Source organism: Corvus cornix, chromosome 3 (assembly GCF_000738735.6).
Source record: "Corvus cornix cornix isolate S_Up_H32 chromosome 3, ASM73873v5, whole genome shotgun sequence".
In the NCBI taxonomy this organism is placed as follows: domain Eukaryota; kingdom Metazoa; phylum Chordata; class Aves; order Passeriformes; family Corvidae; genus Corvus; species Corvus cornix.
The window spans coordinates 42,080,224-42,100,171 of record NC_047056.1 but is presented as its reverse complement, the minus strand read 5'-3'; the positions used below and the strand labels follow the sequence as shown (position 1 = coordinate 42,100,171).

Genomic DNA, 19,948 nt, shown 5'->3' with positions numbered 1-19,948 from the left:
CATATTCTATTTGCTCCACAGATTACACTGTCGTCTTCCCATTGCAGCTCAAACTGGAGGGTTCTCCAGCTGCAGAATGTGCTCATTCTTTCCGCGTATCAGCTTGTTAATTTACCTTTCCAACTCAGAAGTAAAGTGATAAAATCATTAAATAGTGCAAACATTCATCTTCTATAATAAATATTTAATAATTAATTATTTATTTTAAATTACCATATGTATACTATTATTATTAAACCATTAATGTTTAGAATAATAATATAATAAAATTAGGATATGATGTTATTGAAAAGAGGCCCCAAGTATACACTAACATTATGAAGGCCTCTTCTTGGAGACAGAAAACATAATCCATGAGTAGGTAGATGAGCCATAATGCCCAAAACCAGTTCCTCAAGTTGCTAATCTTTGTCATCTACCATCATTTTCATTTTCTACAGGGAAATGCATTCTGGTTTCTAGCATGTTTTTGTAATATGCCCTTTAAAGCCACCAGGATTTGCAGTTGCCAAGATGCATTGATTAGCGTTATCTAAATAGGCTCCAACCCATTGATAACCTGTGCTAAACCTTCTCATAACTTGACAGACAATTTTAAACCTTTTGAAACGGGTAGTCCTTGCAAAGCAGTACAGGTTGGCAAAGTGAGATTAGACTTATGTTCTGTTGCATTTCATCAGACACCGAACAGATTAATTTATGTTTTGGTTAAGAGCAGCCCCCTTCATCACATTTTTATGGGATCCAGTTTCTTTCCAGAGAGGAAAAAAAAGGCTGAAAAGGCAAAATATCTTCTGTATAGGGTGATTTGAATCACTTAAAGATCTGAAATGGAATCACATCTTCCCACAAAAGCAGAGTAATATTAGTCATAGACTGTGGCAGATGTCTGTTAGTCACCATTAAATTAGGAGAGTTTACCCACTCTGTTCAATTAGTGCAAACAGGAAGTAGATCAGGTCCCAATTAGCTGTAGCAAAAGGAGGCTTTCAGAAGTCAAACTTTGATCATAAAAGGGGGCAATACTGAAAATGTGTGAGGGAGCAGCGAAGAAGAGTGACAGTCTATTTTCATTAACAAAAATAATTGTTAATCTCAAAAATACCTTCTGTTTGACATCTGCCCCCACCATGGGAGATATTTTCTTTTTCCAAGCAAAGGGTGAATGTTCAGCCATCACAAAATAAGTGGGTTTTGATCTTGAGGGTAATTGAACAGCTGCAGCAGTGAATGAAATGTACAAACACTTCCCAGCTCTCAGGATTTGGCCCATCAAGTGGTCCTTTCAGGGCATGGAACTGGCTGCTGGCTCAGCACACTCGGAATTTCTATTCTGAGATGCACCACTGAAAGCTACCAATTCCAGAAGCTGAGGTCTCTAAATAGCTTGTAATGTTGTTAGAAATAGGATATTTAAAAGACATCTGGAAAAAAAATGTTTGTGATCTTCTGTCAGAAATGGCTTATTTGCATGCCAGTTTTTCTCCAGATTTGCAGTTGCGATTCAAAAGAGGAACATTTCCAAAGAGTGTTGTCAAGATAAAAATCAGATTTTTTGGTACTGCAAGATGGAGAAAATTATTAATTGAAATGCATTTTTAGAAGTTCCCTCCAAGTAACGCTGAAAATAATTTTACAAAACCAAAAGAAATAATGCAAATTGGCTTTTGTGTCAGATTTATGTTCTCCCTTCGGCATTTGTGTAGCTTAGTTTGGTGAATGACTGTCACTTTCATTCAGATGGGCATGCCCTGGCAAACTCCCTTGTTTCTTCATCGTTCGGCGACCTTGTTGTGTGTTGGGTTGATTAGATTTCAAAAGAAGCCTAATATTTTGTTTAAAACGCCTGTTCCAGCTGACTTAAGAAAATGTGAGAACATTGTTATGTGATGGAATCCTACTCTGACCCCTTTTTTTTTTGCAGGGAAACTATGTAGTCTGAGAGGCATTAAAGCAGTGCTGGTGACCAGATGGAGCAACCTCAAGCTGGAAGGCCACTCTTCCATGTGTGCCGTGTCACTGCTACATGGTGGATCACTGAATGGATCGCCATTGCAGAGAGCTGCCAGCAATGCCTCAGGTACTGCATTGTCTTCTTCCTGACAGTACCAACCTAGAGGTTAAATCCAACATATGAGCTAGAAAGCCACTCTTTCTTGTTGTATCTCAGTCATCCCATGGTGGGGAGCTACTTCCTGCTCACTGAGGCTTCATGGCAGAGCAGTCCATTTCTCAGATCTTGGAACATCTCCTAGTGGCTTTGCTTGGGAGTTGCTCTTCTTGAATAATCAGAGACTACTTGTAGAGATCAATTCTGTCTTTGTACTTATTATTGTACTTTGTCACCGGTCAAACACTCAAGTTGTAGTTTGTCTGGAGATTTACCATGGTTTTTCCATCAGGGCATTGTCCAGCTATCAGAAATCTACAAAAATCAGGCAGAGCACATTGGCCTGGATTGAAATAGGCACCTTTTATGTCATCAGGGTATCAGCCTTCCCCATTGCTTTCTCCAAAAAGGGACAAAGAAAACACAACTTTTTTCATTTTCTTTTTTATATATATGCAAAAAAAGTCCTGCTAGGAGACTACTTTTTTCCTGAGATTGTTTTTTTTGGCAAAGCTGTGTATGCTTAAAGCAGCAGAATCTTCATGGAAATTCAGCTATGGCTATAAATCTGTCAGTGCTTCATGTGTCATGTCCTAGTCTGCTTAATTTCATGAGGTAGATGAAAAACCACAGTGGGTAAAGGCTTTACTAAATTTTGGAGGGAATTTTACTAAATTTTGGAGGGACATTGATATTTGTCTGGTACTTAATTATTACTCCTTCAAAGTTACTCTGTAACATGGAGTCTAGTATAAAAGAAAGAGAAAGAAGAGAAACACTTCTGAATGCCAGTTGAGTTATTGAAGCTTAAGATAGGTATTACACAAAATATTCCGTCTGCTCGCTGTCAAACTGTTCATTTGTGCACTGCAGTGTCTGCTTAACTTTTCCTCACCTGGGCCACCTGCCTTTTCAAAGTGTTGTATAAGATAAGTCCCTAGAGAAGATTGCACAAACAACCTGAGGAAATATGGTGTTATTCTCCTGATTTATACCACAGCTTCATTTTCCTTCATCTTCTCCATTTTGCACAGCTATTGTCTGGGAAATCTGCTGTCATGGATGAGAGCTTCCTTTGCTGACTGTAGGCTGAGGACACACTGGTTCCCTGCATTTCCTTTACACACAGCCCTGAATTATTTTGTCTCCCATTTGGCCCACCTGTCTCATCCAGACCAGTATGGGGTTTTGCCACTAATTCAACTAAGCACAGGCTCATGGACTTAATCTTCCTTGTAAGGTTTCCCTGGTAGGATATTTGATTTTAGGAGTCTTTCCTCGTGCTGGCTTGCTCTTTCTGTTTTGTTTTGTTGGAGTTTTTTTTAAATCCTCTTCCCCCTGCCATGCTCAAAATATAGAAAAATATTACCAATCAATATCACTCCCTGGTGTGTGTTTGTGGAGCAATGAGGAATCATGAACTGACTGACTTTGATGACATGAAAATATCTTGTAGGTTTTTGGATTTATAGTAATTACTCTTAAAAAAAAATATTGCATGGCGTGATTTCCCCTCTGGTCATCCTTATTAGTGGGTTGCTACAATTGCAGTGGGAACATTCTCTTCTGACTGTGATTCCTTACCCATTAAAGAGGGGAAATCACATTGCTCTGTAAACTCAGCCTTCCTTCTCAAGCTGTACTGTGCTTACAGGCATGGTCTGAATAGCCATTGAAACACCAAGGAATGTCCCTGGGTAACTCTGTACCTGTCATTCCTGGGGCTCCATTTTCCTATGTAACCCAGGTCATTGCCTTCTAGAAAGAAGGCAAAATCGGGTTCATAATTTTGTCCCATCCTCAGTTACTGCTACTAGGTGTCTGACAATTGTCTTCTCCGGGAAAACTTCCCATCCACTTTGGCATCCTGGATATCTTCAACCACTTCAGCACTTACTAACAAGGTGATACCTTGGGAACACACTGACAGTATTATACCCCTCTCCCAAAGACAATTAGTCTTAGCAGTACTTAAAGACTGGTATGTAAATTACATTACTCTGGAGTCTTGAACTTCTTTGTAAAGTAGGTATTTGCTGCAGGCAGCTGCAGTACAAGTCAAACCAATTTATTAAATGTAGATTAATAATTTGATACAATTATTTTCCAAGGACACTTACTAGGGTTATTTTTGAATGTTCAGTAATTTTGTAGCCCCAAATATACTGTATGATGAAAGTAGCTGGATTTATACTTTTTAGCCATCTTTGTTTAATTTCAACTCCTCTTTTTCCAAGCAGAGACTCTACAAAGATGAGCAGAGGTCAAATCATCAGCTGTTGGCTGTAACACTGTCCCCTTTCTTCTAGTTCAGCAAGCTCAAATCCCATAAATCTCCTTGATCTTGAAATACACAAAAGCACACTGAAAGCTAAAAGAAAAACTTGAGCATTTAGCTGTCTTGGAAATGTACTTCCAAATATATATTCTGCAAGATTTATCTTACAAAGCTTGTTAAACAGATGTGTTCAGTACTGGGCACCTTTTGTCCGGTTGTTTAAGTAAAGAGACATTGGTTCTGCTGAGAAAAAATAATAAGTAAAGACTATGGACAAAATAGCTGACTGTATATATGTACTTCTTTAGGAATAAGGGCGTATATATTAATTTCTGTAACTGTGGAAAATCACAGAATCACAGAATAGTTAGGGTTGGAAGGCACCTCTGGAGATCATCCAGTCCAACCCCCCTGTCAAGGCAGGGTCACCTCGAGCAGGTGACACAGGAACACTTCCAGGTGGGTTTTGAATGTCTCCAGAGAGAGAGACTCCACGAGCTCTCTGGGCAGCCTGTTCCAGTGCTCTGCCACCCTCAATGTAAAGAAGTTCTTCCTCATGTTGAGGTGAAACTTCTTGAGTTTTAGTTTATGGCCATTGCTCCTCACCCTGTCGCAGGGCACCACTGAAAAGAGTCTGGCACCAATGTATTCATATGTTAAGGAAAATCTGCCTACTTCTTCATCACATAAACATATTTATAATTTGCCACATCAATGAATGGTTGCTTGTTCATGAGGATACATGTTTGCAACAGGTACTGAGATCAATCAATAGGTTAGGCCAGATAATCTGGGGTGGTAAGAGTGATTCAATAATATTCAGTCCTATTAGCCTTATCTGGCCATAAAATATGTACTGAGCATGTTGGAGAAGCCTCCATTTGTCAGTGTTCTCCTCTGCCTTGTGCACAGAATGGGAAGCAGCACAAAATGCAGGCTCACCAGGCTCGCAGCCCGGATCCCGTGAGACCTTGACAAGATCCACTTTATCTGTGCCCCTTTTCCTTCCACAAAGGCTCTGCCACATTCTTGCAGAAAGACACTTCAGACACAGCAGAGAGCCAGCTGCTGGCTGGATGGTTTGTTCCAGCAGTGGCAGCTGGCTTGGAGTGGCTAGATGTACGCCCATGACGTTAATTAAGAGATCAGTGCTGTCACTGGGTGATGGGTGTGTCAGGCTGCTTGACAGAGAGTGCCAGGTGCCACGCTCAGTTGCCACATGATTGTCCTGTCACCAGATAGATGTTGGGCCATATTTTTGCACCCTCCATCAGAAGCATCCCTCTCTGGCATGAGCATGGAGCCTCCTTTCCATGAAAGCTCTTCTGATCAGGATTTCAGAAATCTCCATCATTGTCATACCTGTTCTGCATTAACTCAGAAGCAAAACTCATTCTCTTGATCAATGCTGAATGCAGAGGGCACCCATCCATCTCTTATTTCTTTCTCCTATTTTTGTTTTCATATTGATCTCTGCTGCTACAAGAAAGCGAGATGTAGGCATGATATTATGAAGCTGGAAGATACAGTCACATTTCTTCATCCCTGGAGGCATTCTTACCAGTGTGCAAATGTTAAAAAATGATGAAACCTTCAGAAAACCAGTTGATGTTTCAGTTCAGGTCATGACATATACACTAAAAGTATAAGTCTTATCATGATGTGTTTTCAGGACAAATCAGTACCCAGGAATTCCTATAAAGAGGTGAAGGATGGGGAGGATTGCAGTAGGAATAGTGGCCTGTAGGAGGGGAAGAGGAGAAGAAAAGGAGTCCCAGCAAGAGGGAAGGAAAGAAAATAAGAATGATAATGTTTAGGAATTTTCACAAACAAATGTAACTATACCTTTCTGTCTAATGGTCTTAGTAGGCTTTATTTCGAATCACTTTTCTAATTCCTTTTTGAGCAAACTTGTACTTTCAGCTTTCTCAACACCCTTTGCAGCATGCTGTGGCAATGAATTCCACAAGTTAAAAACAGCTTGTGAAGTATTTCCTTTTTTTTAACCTGTCACCTGATCATTTCATTTGATGTCCCTCAGTCCTGTGAGATGTACTGAGAGACATTTGATGTCTCTCAGTACTGTGAAAAACAGTCAGTAATTATTCCTCATTCATCTTCTCTGTGGCAATCATAAATTTATATATTTTAAAAATATTATTTTATGTAATTTTGTATTTGTTCTAGTTTCACTGTATCCTTTTAAACACTGATTTATCAAAACTCCTTGCAGTTTTCTAGGTGTGTGTGCATTGCAGACTTTGGCAAAGACTTACTGATGTTTTCTATTTCCTACTCCTTTCTTACTAGTTTTTAGCCTTCTGCTTTCCTATTTCATGGATGCTGAATAGCGAACTGATGTTTTCTGGAATTAGTCAGAAAAATAATCAGTTTCTCTTTCATGGATAATAGTTGCTGATTAGAGCATAATGAGGTGGAGAACTTCAGAACTGAGGTGCTTTAATCTCATGCAAAAACAGAGACAAAAATAAGGAAAAGGCCACGAGGGTGCATACATTCATAGGAAAATATGCAATGCAGACTTCTTCTTCCCCAGCTCCTCTTCAGAAAGAACAGGTAGCTGTATGAGAGGAAGCTACAGAGAACCAAGTTGCAGTGAGAGGTAAGAGATGACCAAGATGTGGACCATACAGCCTCTCTTTTCACATTTGGATCAAGCAGACATTATCAGTGAGGAATAACAGCATTTATTGTAATTCTTGATGAGGACAGAAAATAATCGAAATGCCACCATTGTGAAAATGGTGGCATTTCAGTCAAGACAGGAGGAGATGGAAAGGTGAGAGAAGAAATGATGTAGCTATTCAGCATGCAACTACACCAGGGACCAGTTATCAGAGGGGCCCAGGTGCAGCCTAAGAAGATGGGGGAAGCACGGGGCGAATGTCAGCAGCTGGCAGGATAAACAGGCTCATTCTGATTACTGCACTGCTGCCTGTATTGAGCACACAGTACCACTAACAACAAATACAAAACTAGAAGACAAGTCCCCAGTTTCCTTTCTGTTATTTTTTAAGTTGGGAAAAGATTAAAATAATTATTGTGATTAAAAATTTCCCTGTGTTTGTTGACAGCAAGGTTATTTACATGTAATATACGAATTTATAGCCATTGTTGCCTTAAGAGGCTTCCAGCAGCTCTGTCTTAGAATATTTCATGTGAAAATTCATGTGCTCCAAGCATTATTACCCGTTCTTGCCCTTATGGGATTATGATGCACACATTTGCTTTATGCAATCTGAACAGTTTAATCTTTTCAGTCCCTTAGAAGGAGATGACCGTTGGTCAAAGAGATATTTATATTTTCCTGTTCACCCCAAGAATGTCTAAATTCACCTGTTTTAGCCTGATTATATTACTAAAAATGTTACTAGACAGAATGAAAACTAGGTGGTTTCTCCCTTTTTAGTGATAAATCTTATTTTCCTCATTTATTATTTTTAATTAAATTATTGATTTAGTTTCGGTTAGTTACTCTTGGTTACTTTGAGCTCTAAGGAAAAAAAATAAATCTTGAAAGCCTGAAGAAAAAGGAACAGTTCTATGAAAATAAATGTCTTTTTTCCCTCCCCACCCCAGATATCTTCGCCTTAAAAGAATTGTTTAGTATAATGTGGCAGTTTCCAGAACAGTTTCAAGTCAGTGAATTACAAAAGAAATATTTGGGAAATGTGATAAATGTACTCATTAGTGGACTTAAAAGGCGTATTCAAAGCAGACTTAAATGGAGGAAGGGAGCCAGCATCGAAGAAAATAAGAGCATCTTTGGAAACTGGTTTATCCTGTCCTCTTATATAAACAGGTCACAGTGGAAAGAAGCAGCTTCTTCCAAACAAAAGCAAACACCACAGTGTTTTCCAGAAAAATGCAGAATTACAGCAGGTTTCTCCAGGGTTTGGAGAGTGTCTGATTTGTCCCAATACTTCATTGGACATCTTGCAGAGAGATAATGAATGGCCCTCACAGTCCCCTGGTGGTGTCCTCTGGGCACCAGAGACAGAAAATTTTAGAAGAGGGAAACCTATTGTGTCTTGCTGGCAATTTTCCCCCTTTCCTCTGGTGAGAACAACAAAGACAACTCAGTGGATCTTGTCCCTAAGCATTGAGAAGCACTAGTCTGCTCTGCTGCAGCAGGACATGCTCGGGCCTCAGCAGAGCTCCATGCAGGACAGCTGGACTGGGCTGCTGTGTGCTCAGCCCTGACAGTCCTAGGCAGCACAGTCCACCCGAGGTAGATGTTTGGTACAGGCTAAAGCATCCAGCAAACCTGAGTTTTCCTGCTTCCCATGTATATACATCTGTGGTGGATGAGTCTGATCTGGTAACCCAGCTAGCTTCCATATTTAACAGGTGTTGTAGACAAACTTTTTGATACCTTGGAGCACTAGTCACATGCACACTATTACAAATGGCAGTGAAACAGCAGAAAAAGTCTGCCTCCAATTCCCCCAGCACCTGAGGTCAGACTCTCTCTGTGTCCAGATCAAGAGGCTGTTATGCTTGCAGAAGCTCCCCTATACAGGCAGAGACTCTGGAGAAATTATGAAGTCTCCTGGGCCTCCATGAATTGGAGTGCAGAAAATAAAATGATAGGGAAAATCTAAAGTTCAATGCTTTCTTTTCCTTAAGACAGCTCTCTTTCCACTTCACTTGTTATTTGAATCATTCCTTGACTACTTTTAAAATCACCTCTTGCACAGCAACCTCATCTCATATTCTGATTTCAGTCATCTTCTAAGTCAACTAAAAGCTAGTGGCTGCTCTTTCAGGAGCTCACAACCCTAATTGCTGTCCCTGCTAGTGTGGAGTTGGCCTTTTTTTCCACATGGATACACTTGCAAATCACAGCACACTTACATAAAATAGTTATTATCTTCAAAAGACATGATCCCTCAAGAAGTCATGTCAAAGACTTAGTCAGTGTAAGAAATCACATCATCCTGAATTGCTCTTCAGGGTGGCAAAAGTTTCTTCTAGGCCAACCCAGCAAAAAATGCCAAATCAGACATGGGTTGTATTAATTTTATTTGGCAGTTCTCAACAGAACATAAGGAGGTAGACCTCAGCTCTATATTTATTTTATTGGAAGGAATAGGAAGCTTGTCACAGATCAAAGTCTTCCAGCTGCGCTCTTGGGAAGGCACCAGTCCTTCTGCTGGGTCTGTGTAGCTGTAAGAGCACTGGGCATACAAGTAAGAATAAATAATATATAATAATTACTTGTGAGTACTTTCAGTATTCATCTGTTTGTACAGTATAAGCTGAACTTTCAATTGTCATCAGACAGTAAGTAGAGTGTTTTTTTTAAATGTCTGCTGGAAACGTGGCTGCAAAACCATCTATATACCCATTTTCCCTAAAAATGTGATTTCCCTCTCCCTATATTTCACAGAAATATGCCATTTTTTTCACATGTTCAATAGAGAACAGACTTAAATAGCTTGGGTTTGTCTTGTTTTGATAATTTAGTTTAGGTTGCATTGTTGTCATTCACATAATTCTGACTCATTAAAATATTAATAATATGTTATATTTATCAGTACATGTACTAAATATATTTGTATTTTATGTTTAGACTTTATTGTTTCACTAGAAGCAGAATACAGTATTTAACATATAAATTAATTTAAATTCAGAATTTTAGCTTTTATTATTTTAAGCAAATTTCATTTTTTGATACAAAATACAACCTCTTTTTGCAACTTTTTACTACCCACCAAAATATATGGAAGACCAGGCCAATTTTTATCATGCATCCTTTCTGCAAATATTTGGAACTTTCTGAAAAACTGCTTCTTCCAAACTAAGTCTTTACATTTAGGACCCTCATCTTCTGAGGAGCCTCTGCCTGTGGCTGAGAGGCCCCATCTAGGCTAAAGCCACTTACAGTCACAAAAAGCGGCTAGTATTTATTTTTTATTTGTTCATTGCAAATCTCTTTGACTTGCATGTCTGTCATTCTGGAGATGGGGGTCAGATGCATCTAATAATAAAGAGAAGTACAATCCCTTACACCTACAGTTGTCTGTTTCCCTCTCCAACATTGGTGATGTTTTCCACATTCCAAAAGTTATCATACACCACAGAATAAAATATTGAATTTCCAGTCCCCATGCCCCCTATACCATCTCTGTTAGTCCATTTATTTTTAAAATTATTTCCACTTTTATTCAATTTCAGATTTGAATACAACTAGAGCCTTTATTTCCTGTTCTTTTCTATGCTTATAACTGAAAATCAGAACTCACTTCTTTGTTCAACTCCAGGAATTCTGTAGCCTGAAAGAATGGAAATTAAACTGCAAAGAAGTTTCTGCATATGGTCACCTTATTTAACAGGGATTCAGCTTTTTAATGATCCATAGTGTGATTAGATAATTAAGGAGCAAGGAAAATGTGAAAGAGCAAACAAAAAATGATAGAGACCAATTACCAAAATGAAAGAGACAAATGCACCCTAAGATGAATGATGCTCACTTAAAAATGGTATTTTATTGAATCAGGCAGAACTTGACCTATATTGGAAACAGAAGGAATTATAGTGATTATGTTGGGATAATGTCAGAAAGCAGCTAGGCTGCATTATTAAGCTTGGAAGAATCGGCTGCCCCTATAAAATGCATCACTAAACAGACAAGGACAGTAACAAATTATCCAAAGGAAAGTGAGGGAGTAGAGAGGCCATTTTGTCACTGCACTGTCATTGTGCAGGCATTGATCATCCATCTTGCTGAGGACAGTCCAGGGAGGTGGGGAATACCTGTACTCTCAGGACACCAGACCAAGCCTTGGCACAAGGACAGTGTGGAAGGATCGTATCTGATCCTATTGAAACCCAGGCAGCCGCTCAAAAATCAATGCAGGTAACAGGATACTGCAGCTGGATCAAGGTCCTTTGGGAAGAGGCAAGTCCTTTTCACCTGCAGGGATGGTCTTGTGTTGTGCTGTTTGCTGTCTTGCTGTTTCTAACAAAGCAAACAGTTGAATGCAGATGTTGTTTGTTAAACATGCTGAGAATACAAATATACAAATATACTCATAATACAAAATATACTTGCATAAGGTGCCAGGGTGAGAAGGGCAATTACAAATGAAGATCGTTTCAGTCTTGGTTATGTCTTTCTTATCCCTGCAATGCTAGTGGAGCTGCTCAGTTGTGACTAAAATTAGTTTTTAAGCTAAGGGAAATGAAGGTCGTAGCAGGAGCATATATGTCACTGTCATCTATGCTTGCCATATACGAGTCTGTATTTTAAAAGTTAGTATTCTCAGGACCAAGAGATGCTAAACCAATAAACAACAATGGAAGAACATGTCCCAGGCCACTTTTTGCTTCAGGAAGACAGATGCAAATTATGATAACTAGTTCATGGGGGATTTAATGTGCCAGTGTGCATGAGGGGGTGAAAGTGACCTGATGCTACCTTGGAACAGAAGATGTTGAACGACACAAACTTGTCCCCTAATTACCCAGATGAGGCTGCAGGTCAACATAAAAAATAACTTTGTTATTGATGGATCATATTTATTCAGTGAGAGATCTTCTGGAGGTACTACACAATATAAGCACAGATGCTAACACTTAATAGTAGAACTTGAGATTGGTCTTGAGGCTTTCAGCTGCAGAAATTTCCCTGGTGCTAATTTTTGCTGGAGGGCTGAGAACAGCCTATGGAATTCACACTGGAATTTTTAGACCTTTTTTGTGTTTTCATAACTACAGGCCCATTCCCTTCTGTTAGTGAGGCTCTCATGGGCTTGATGCACCATCTGTAATTTCCTCATGGTGCTGAACTTTAAGACATTGGTTTCTTTCACAACTTAATCAGGGCCTTTTGGAAAAAAAAAAGAAACAGTACAAATATTAGTCAGTGTTCTGAAACGAACTTATGTGCTAAATGTAGCTATATTGACCCAGATTTTTTAGGAAAAACCAAGCAAATAAAAGAACTTAATTTGTCTAGGGACCAAGAGGTGAAATCCTGGGGTTTGGTGGGCTTTGGGGGTTGCTTATTTACTTCTTTTGGCTTTTTAAGAAAGAAATTTAAGAAAGAAAATTAATTTGTGCCAATTTTTTGTTTCAAAACCTTTGAAATATTTCACCAATTTTCATAATTATATTACTCAAATCATGGACAGTGTTTCAACATGGGGAAATTCTGTAAACATGAAAGAAATATGCTGTAATTAGAAAAATAGTTTCATTGAAACTTTTTTATCACATTTGAAAATTTTTAAGGGTAAAAGTAAATGTCAGAACTGACACTTTCCTACAAAAAGTTTTATCTTGAATGAATCAGCCTTATTCCTTAAGAAACCAGCTCGCTGAAAATTATCTTGATGGTCCAAAGCTTCATTCAAAGCTGATTATTATGCATCACAGGTGTCATCCACCATGACCCTTTGATGCAAAATAGTTTTATCATCTTCAATAATGAGTCAATTTGGCCTGAGAACTCTTTAGGAGAGTTTACTTCCATGTAGTCCCTTACCTAAATACATATATTTTCACTGATAAAAAACTTTCTAAGGAACTCCATTATATGTTGCAAATTTATTTTTCTTACTTAATTCAAGCAAGCACAATTTGGATCAACTAATTTGATGGGGGAAGAGGTGTTGAAATCTGATTTCTCAATCTCATCCCAATTTGACTTTTTGATTGTAAACAAACAGAATTTCTTTGTCTCGCTGACTTCCTCAGCTGTATGTAATTCAAGAGAAATCAATTTAGAAATTAGATGCATTAATTACTCAGCAGTGGTAAGAAAAGGACTTGCTTTTTTATAGTTGCTTGAGTCCAAATATCTGTCTTAAGTACTAAAGCATTAATTCTACTTGGAGGTGAATTATATCAGTTTTTAGAAAATGCCAGTAGTTTTCAGTGGAAACATTCCAATTGAAAAAAGCTGGTTTTTAATGATTTTAGGTTGATCCAAATCTGGACTGATTAGGCACTCAGCTCTGTGAAATGCTAGACATGAAGGTGATCCCTCTTTTGATGAAAAATGTCCCTGGGATCACAGCAGCATGCTGGAAGACAAATAGGAAGGAACCCCTCCTCCAGAGGAAAGGGAGGCAGTCAGGAATCACAACCGGAGCTGCTCCTTCCACTGTCTCTGGCACATTCAGGATCCAGAAACACAGAATGATTCTTCTGTTCTTTGGGTAAGTGCTGAGGTTAGTTTATGTGCATTTATTAAACATTTAGAGTTCTCCAGTGGAGGGACTGCTATAGTTCAATGTTCTATAAAATCTACAGACAAGGGTTGCTGCAAGGTAACATAATCTTCATCAGTGGCAGTATTTTAAGAAAAACAATTCATTAATATAAAGAGTCAAAATCAAGAAGAAGAATCCTTTAATTTTGCACGTCAGTGGGCTTTACACTTCACTAGTGTTTTGCTAGATAATATATCCGAAAGTGGAACATTTGAAACTCGCTAACCAGAACTTTGCCTGTGTTGACTTTTTTGTTCATCTCTTTGGAGGGGTATGTGGCATATTGTAAAGTGTTAGGTCAAAGCTGTAATGGAAGCTGTAGTCTGTGATAGTCTCTAGTGCATTACTCAAAAATGTGTTGGAAAGTGAGTTGGCCATGTCCTGTAAGCAAACACACCAGTGTTGTCCGTGGGTTACAGTGAAATTAGTTTGATCATTTGCAGATGTGGCCCTTTGTTTTGAATCACATGCTAGCCAGGAGAGTGAGCTCTGCACCTCTGCACACCTTTAACACTCCTTACCAACTGCTTTAGCTGGCCCCTGCCCTGTCTGTACTTGTTAAAGCGCCCGAGTCATTCAGTGTGGGGTAAGATGTCCTTCAGTCATTTTAAGATCAGAAATCTCTTCCTCCCTTCAAGATGCAATACAGAGGCAAAGCTGATTTCATCTCAGTTTGATGTCAGGCATATTTGATGTGTCTGTCAAGTGTACCTGTCCTATTTCATTACTTTGCTCCTTCAGCTTCTCCCTTAACTGTGCATGTTTAAGGAGAACAAGGAGGACAACTCAGTTCACTAGGTCTTATAAATTCCTTGCTTCTAAGCAATTTTGAGGACTGTAAGAAAACTGATCATGCTGAGCTATAGATCTACGTTTTTTTCATTTGAGGAACCAAGAAAAGATGCTCATACCAGAAGCCTCTGAAACAAACCGCCCCTGGATCAACTGTTTGGTATCTGTCTGAAAAGACACTGATGCTGTGAATGGATGAAAGGCATTACAGCATGAGGTGCACACCAGGTGGATTTGTATTGCATAGCTTGGAGCTGTTTGTCAATAATTTCCTGCATGACAGAGATAGTGCTAGAAAATGTTAGGAATGGTATCATGTTTGGCACACAGAGGGAGCTTAGGCATTTTTGCTTCAAACGAGGATTCAGAGATCACTGTTGCTCCCCATCAGTCTGCCGACCTAGTATGATTATGCTCAGGTTCCGTTCAAGAGCTGATCCCAAGAACCACACCCCTCCTGTACCAGCCATGCACGGGCAATACAGCACATAACCTAACCCAGAGCCTGCTTCCTTTGGGAAACAGTAGCTTGGGAATGGCTGGCCGTATGGCTGTTTGTGGGTGGAGCTGTTTGTTAGTCCCAATGTCAGTGATGGTCGCAAAGTCTCCCCTGGAAGTTTGTTATTGAAAACTGGGCAAGGCACTTCCAAAAATGACACCAATTAATTGTGTTCCCAGGGGCACAGAGAAGGCTGGGTCCTGCAGTGAGTTCTGTGCCAGTGGCAGAGTAAGAGGCTCCTACAGAGTAAGAGGCCCTGCCAACAGGCTCTCAGCCAGCCTTGGGGACGGGCAGGGGCCTTTTCAGGCTGCTCTTGTAGCTCTCGGCCTTTTCCTCTCCAACTGCTTCACATGAATCAGACCCAGACCATCAAACAGAGCAGCAGCTTTTTCCTCCCCAGCTAGATGATGACAGTTTCCACCCCTCAGTGGCCTCTATGGGGGCAGGAGCATACCTACATTTTTAACAGATAACGAGAAAAATGCCTGAGAAATATTCCATGAGAAGTGTTCAGAATATTTGTCTGCATATAGGGACCAAAATGATGACTGAGTTATGATTACCAAAATCTGGATGGTTTTTTTACCTTCTTACATGGCTAACTTTTGCTCCTAGTCCCTTGTATTCTTAGGAGATGTTGCTGCAGAAACATTAATACCAAAGCAAATGCTAGCTATAAATGTTGGACAATATCCCTGGGTGCAGCAACTAAGGCAGGGAGAAAGGGGCTTTTACAACCTTCACCCACTGTTTCCCTGGTGCTGAAGTGGCCGTGGGTGTGCTCAGTCCCCCACATAATTCAGAGCAGCTGATAGGCTGCCCCACCTTTCCCCATCTTTGGATCATCCCTGTGGCATCACTCCTTCACTGACCAGCCCTGGCAGAGGCATCCTTTGCTGAGAGCCACCCCCTGGCCATCACAAGGGGAATGGCTTGGCTCCCTCCAGTCCGAAAGGCAAGACCCCAGCTCAGCTGCAGTGGCTGCAGCCCCCAGGATGCCATTATTGGCCTGTCTGTCATGCTGCTATTAGTGTGACTAAGAGGAACGATTCCAGCCAGTAAAAAGCATTTACAGAGGTCATTAATGAAAGGTTCTGGGTATTCTTAGAAAATTGCAGCATTACTGGGATGATTTGAAATATTTATTAACGTGGGGAATTATTTCAGTCTGCAGATTTCTCTCATTATCTTACATTTATTTTTTTTTAGCTTGTGCTACCAAGCGGCCTTGTGAGGAATCCAGCAGTGGTCTCTTCAATCATGGAAAGTGCTTTTAGAAAACATTATGGTAATACTCAGCTAAATGCTGTTTGTGCCCCCCAAAAAGGAAAAATAACCATGAAGAAAACGAGAAAGTAGCACAGAGAGAAGAGTGTTCACTGCAGGAAACAGTCTTCTTCACTCCATCTGTGAATGTTTTTCAAATACAAGATCAAGATGGCTTTGAGCAACAAAATTCTGATGGTGAGCAGTCCCCAGGCTTGAAAATAAGTATGGGCTAGGCACACGAGAAGGCAAAATCATTGTTTTCATTGGGTTTCCTATTACTTGCCAGGGATGTTTCAAAAGAAAGCATGAAATCATAGTTAAGGAACTGTTATTTGGGGCAAATTTTGACCTAGTTTTCAAGATAAATATCTAATATTCGTTTGCAGTTCCTTTGTAGTTGCTGATGAGTGGATGTCACAACATTTGAATACTCTCTTTAGAGACAGTAAACTGATTTTCAAATGCTCTTCCTAACTACTTTATCTCACATCATTTGGAGTCATGACATCCTCTGTAGACACTAATGATGCCTGCCTACAACTGTAGGCTGGAAAAGTACAGAAGATATACAGAACCAAGTTAGAGGAGGGGTTTTCAATCTGTGTCTCATAGTCCATGTAGAATCTGACTCACAGAGGAGAACTGCTACCAGAAAAATCATCTTTGAGACTTACATACCCACTCACTCCTCCAGCTGAGCACTAGCTCACGCAAAGTGAATCTGAGCACTGATGGGTGAGCATTCGTGTTTAAATTGTTGTTGCAGCAGTGGAGAGGTTGTTAAAGTTACCTGATGAAAGGGAAAATGATTATAGCCTTCAAACTGGTGAGAAGAACATAGGTGATTGGCATAAACAGGCAAAAGAGCATTTGTCATTTGTGTACTATGCCCGGCAGAAATTGCTGCGTGGGTGTGTAGCTTTGCATACGCTTGTTGTGGTTGGCTTAAGCTAAGTCAATGATTCTGCTGAGATAAGTATACCTGAAATGAGAGAGGCAAATCAATGAAGGAAAAGGCAGGTATATAAACTCCAGAATGGAAATAAATCCCCAGTGTAATACCTCACAGTTACAATCTAGAAAGAAACTCGCAGTTAGTTTTGAACAGAATGTGACTTACACTGAAAAAAACATAAAAATGAAAGAATTTACTGCACAATAAAAACAATCAAAGGATTTTGATGTAATTGTTGTTTTTAGCAATCAACTTTATGATTGTTTACTTTTCCTCTATCTGAGAAAAGAAAGGGTGAGAGGGAGAGACGTGAATAATTCTGTAAGCACGGACTTTAGAAATTTTCTCTTAAACCTGACACATTCATTCTTTTTGTCAATGGGGGAACTCATTGAAGAAGGAAATATATCTGGTAATAATAACAACAATAATATTTTAAAAAATTAAATTAAGGGACACAGAATCTAAAACATATATTGACCATTTGAATCATTAAGGGAACTCTAAGGGGCTCAAAGCCAGAGGAAAAATGTAGACTCAGGATTATACCATGCAAATCTGATACTACATGGCAGCTTCCCACTAGCGCAAGGGAAAGCATTTCATTATTGATAAGCAGAATGCATACTATGTTAGTAGCTGGAGTCAACACAAGGACTTAATTAACATTCATGTTTACCATGCACATCCCAAAATTGGATCAAAACAAATAGCAAGTGACTTTAAAACCTTAATTTCAGGCACTGTTTACAAATCTGTATATGTGACTTATAAATGTTTTGCTCAGCCACCCCCTTCAGTTAGAGAAGGAACAAAGACAGCCTTGATAAGATTTCTTCCCAAAGTTATGTGTAATTATCTACAGAGGTGCAGAAGTTTCACACTATTCTCTCGTTCATTTAACTAGGATTCCTCGTGTGACTAAGGGCTCCTTGGCAGGAAAAAACATTAATAAAACCTGCCCCTGAAAGATCTTCATGCTATGGACAGATGGATTTTATTCTTGCACAGCTTATTAAAAATATCAGATACATGAAACTGAAGCATGGTTGCCTAGATTCCATTAGATATATATGTAACATGATAAGTGCATGTCCCTTGAAGAATATCACTTTAGGAAGCAAATTTCTAGATAAATTATTCCTTTGTATAAATGCAAAATGTATATCTTCTTTTTTTGCTATCATTATTATTATTACTTTTCTTCTTGTTAATGAAAATGCTCTCCAGAGAGTTTCTTGCTGAAGTATTCATAAGTATTCATGCACAAGGAAACTATTACACTTTTATCCTTTTTATTTTTTTAATTATACATTTTTGTGCTATTGTCCCACTGCAGACTTTTACAGGGTATGAGGAATTAGGGAGTTTTTTGATGCTAAAGAAATTAGTCATAGGGCTCCTTGCTTTCATATTAAAGGGAGAGCTGAGAGACACCACTGTGGAAAATGCAGAGTAAAAGTGAAGCTCACTGTAGGAACCCAAAATGCCGAGAATATTTCTCTGCCTGTTTTGAAGGGTTCTTACCCCCCTGAACAACACTATTTTAACCTCCAACCTTGGAAAAAACTGCCTACGATCAGACAAAAACTAGAAAGTACAGTGGTGTGAATTAGGTGATAGACTACTATGTAAGATTGTCACAGGGTAAAAAATTTAGAGGTTTTGGGCTTCTCTTTGTAGTAAATAGATGAGAGCAAAAAACATCAAAATGGAGGATTGTTGTTGTTCTCCAAACCTTCTTCTTCTTCTTCTACCACTCCATATTTTGCAGTAAAAGTAGTTTGGAATGATTGGATAGAGAATTCCGCAGTTCCTGCCCATGATACTGAATAATTGGTAGGAAAGTGAATATAATATATGTTTTTAGTAACCATTGGTTAAAATATCTTTAAAAGGCTGTGTAAATCTTGATAATTAGACTTTTCTCCTGCATTCTCTGCTCTGTGTTATGCCTGGGTCACACTAGTGACTCTGTTTCTCTGATAAGACTTAATAAACAACTATCTGGCAGCAGTGAAACTCCAGGAAAGTCTCTGTTTGTCTCTTGAACTCCTTGCAAGGACTTTTAAAACACCTTCTCCCATCAGGAGAGATTTGATTTACGGCACGGTTCAGTGTCAGCTCACCACTTCTTTCAGGGAGCTCTGGAAATGGGTTCTTATGCTTTCTTCGGCTGGAAATGTGAAAGGTTTCTCAGGTTTCTCCTTTCTTTGGTTAAAATTTTATTTTTATTCCTTATGCCAAAAAAGATATTTCAAAACCGCTGTTTCTCTTGTCCTTCTGTTGTCCTATGGCCTTAGGAGGACCTTTCTCTGAGTGGTCTCTGGGAACAACACTCAGGTGTTTAAATGGAGTTCGACTGAAATTAATCTTAAAATGCCCACAACTTTCAAGGAAAAATGATGCCTTCCTCACCATTTTAAAATGCTACAGAAAGCACACCAACTCATCTGAAAAACTGTACATTTCTACCTCTTAAAGGGCTAGACAGCAACAACAAACATTCCCCCAAATGAATGTTTTCTGAAGCCCCAGACAGCGACAATGCTATTTTGAGGAAGTGTGAGCAGTTGCAAAGGTGAAGCTGGACCCTGACAGTCAGGTTACTGCTCTGAGGAACGTGTGGGTGCTGAAGAAGCTCTGTCTAAAGGCAGCTGCTGCCTGTCCTGCCTTGGACGGCCCCTGCGGCTTTTCATGCGTGTCCAGTTAAACGCTGGTGACATGGAAGATCATGGTTCCCAGAATTCCAGCAAGAGAAAAGAGACTTACAGCTGTGCTCCTGAAATGAAACTGCAGCTGA

The 19,948-nt window shown here is 39.4% G+C and overlaps 1 long non-coding RNA gene across 2 annotated transcripts; it reads left to right on the top strand.

Annotated features, from left to right (window-relative positions):
* The first annotated feature begins 308 nt into the window (after window positions 1-308).
* Window positions 309-18,606, top strand: LOC104684312. 2 transcript variants are annotated; one of them, XR_750930.4, is made up of 3 exons: window positions 309-2,080; window positions 13,338-13,576; window positions 16,131-18,606. It is a non-coding gene; the product is annotated as an uncharacterized LOC104684312 (long non-coding RNA). The 2 variants fall into 2 exon arrangements; XR_002043717.3 differs by lacking the exon at window positions 13,338-13,576.
* The last annotated feature ends 1,342 nt before the right edge of the window (window positions 18,607-19,948 follow it).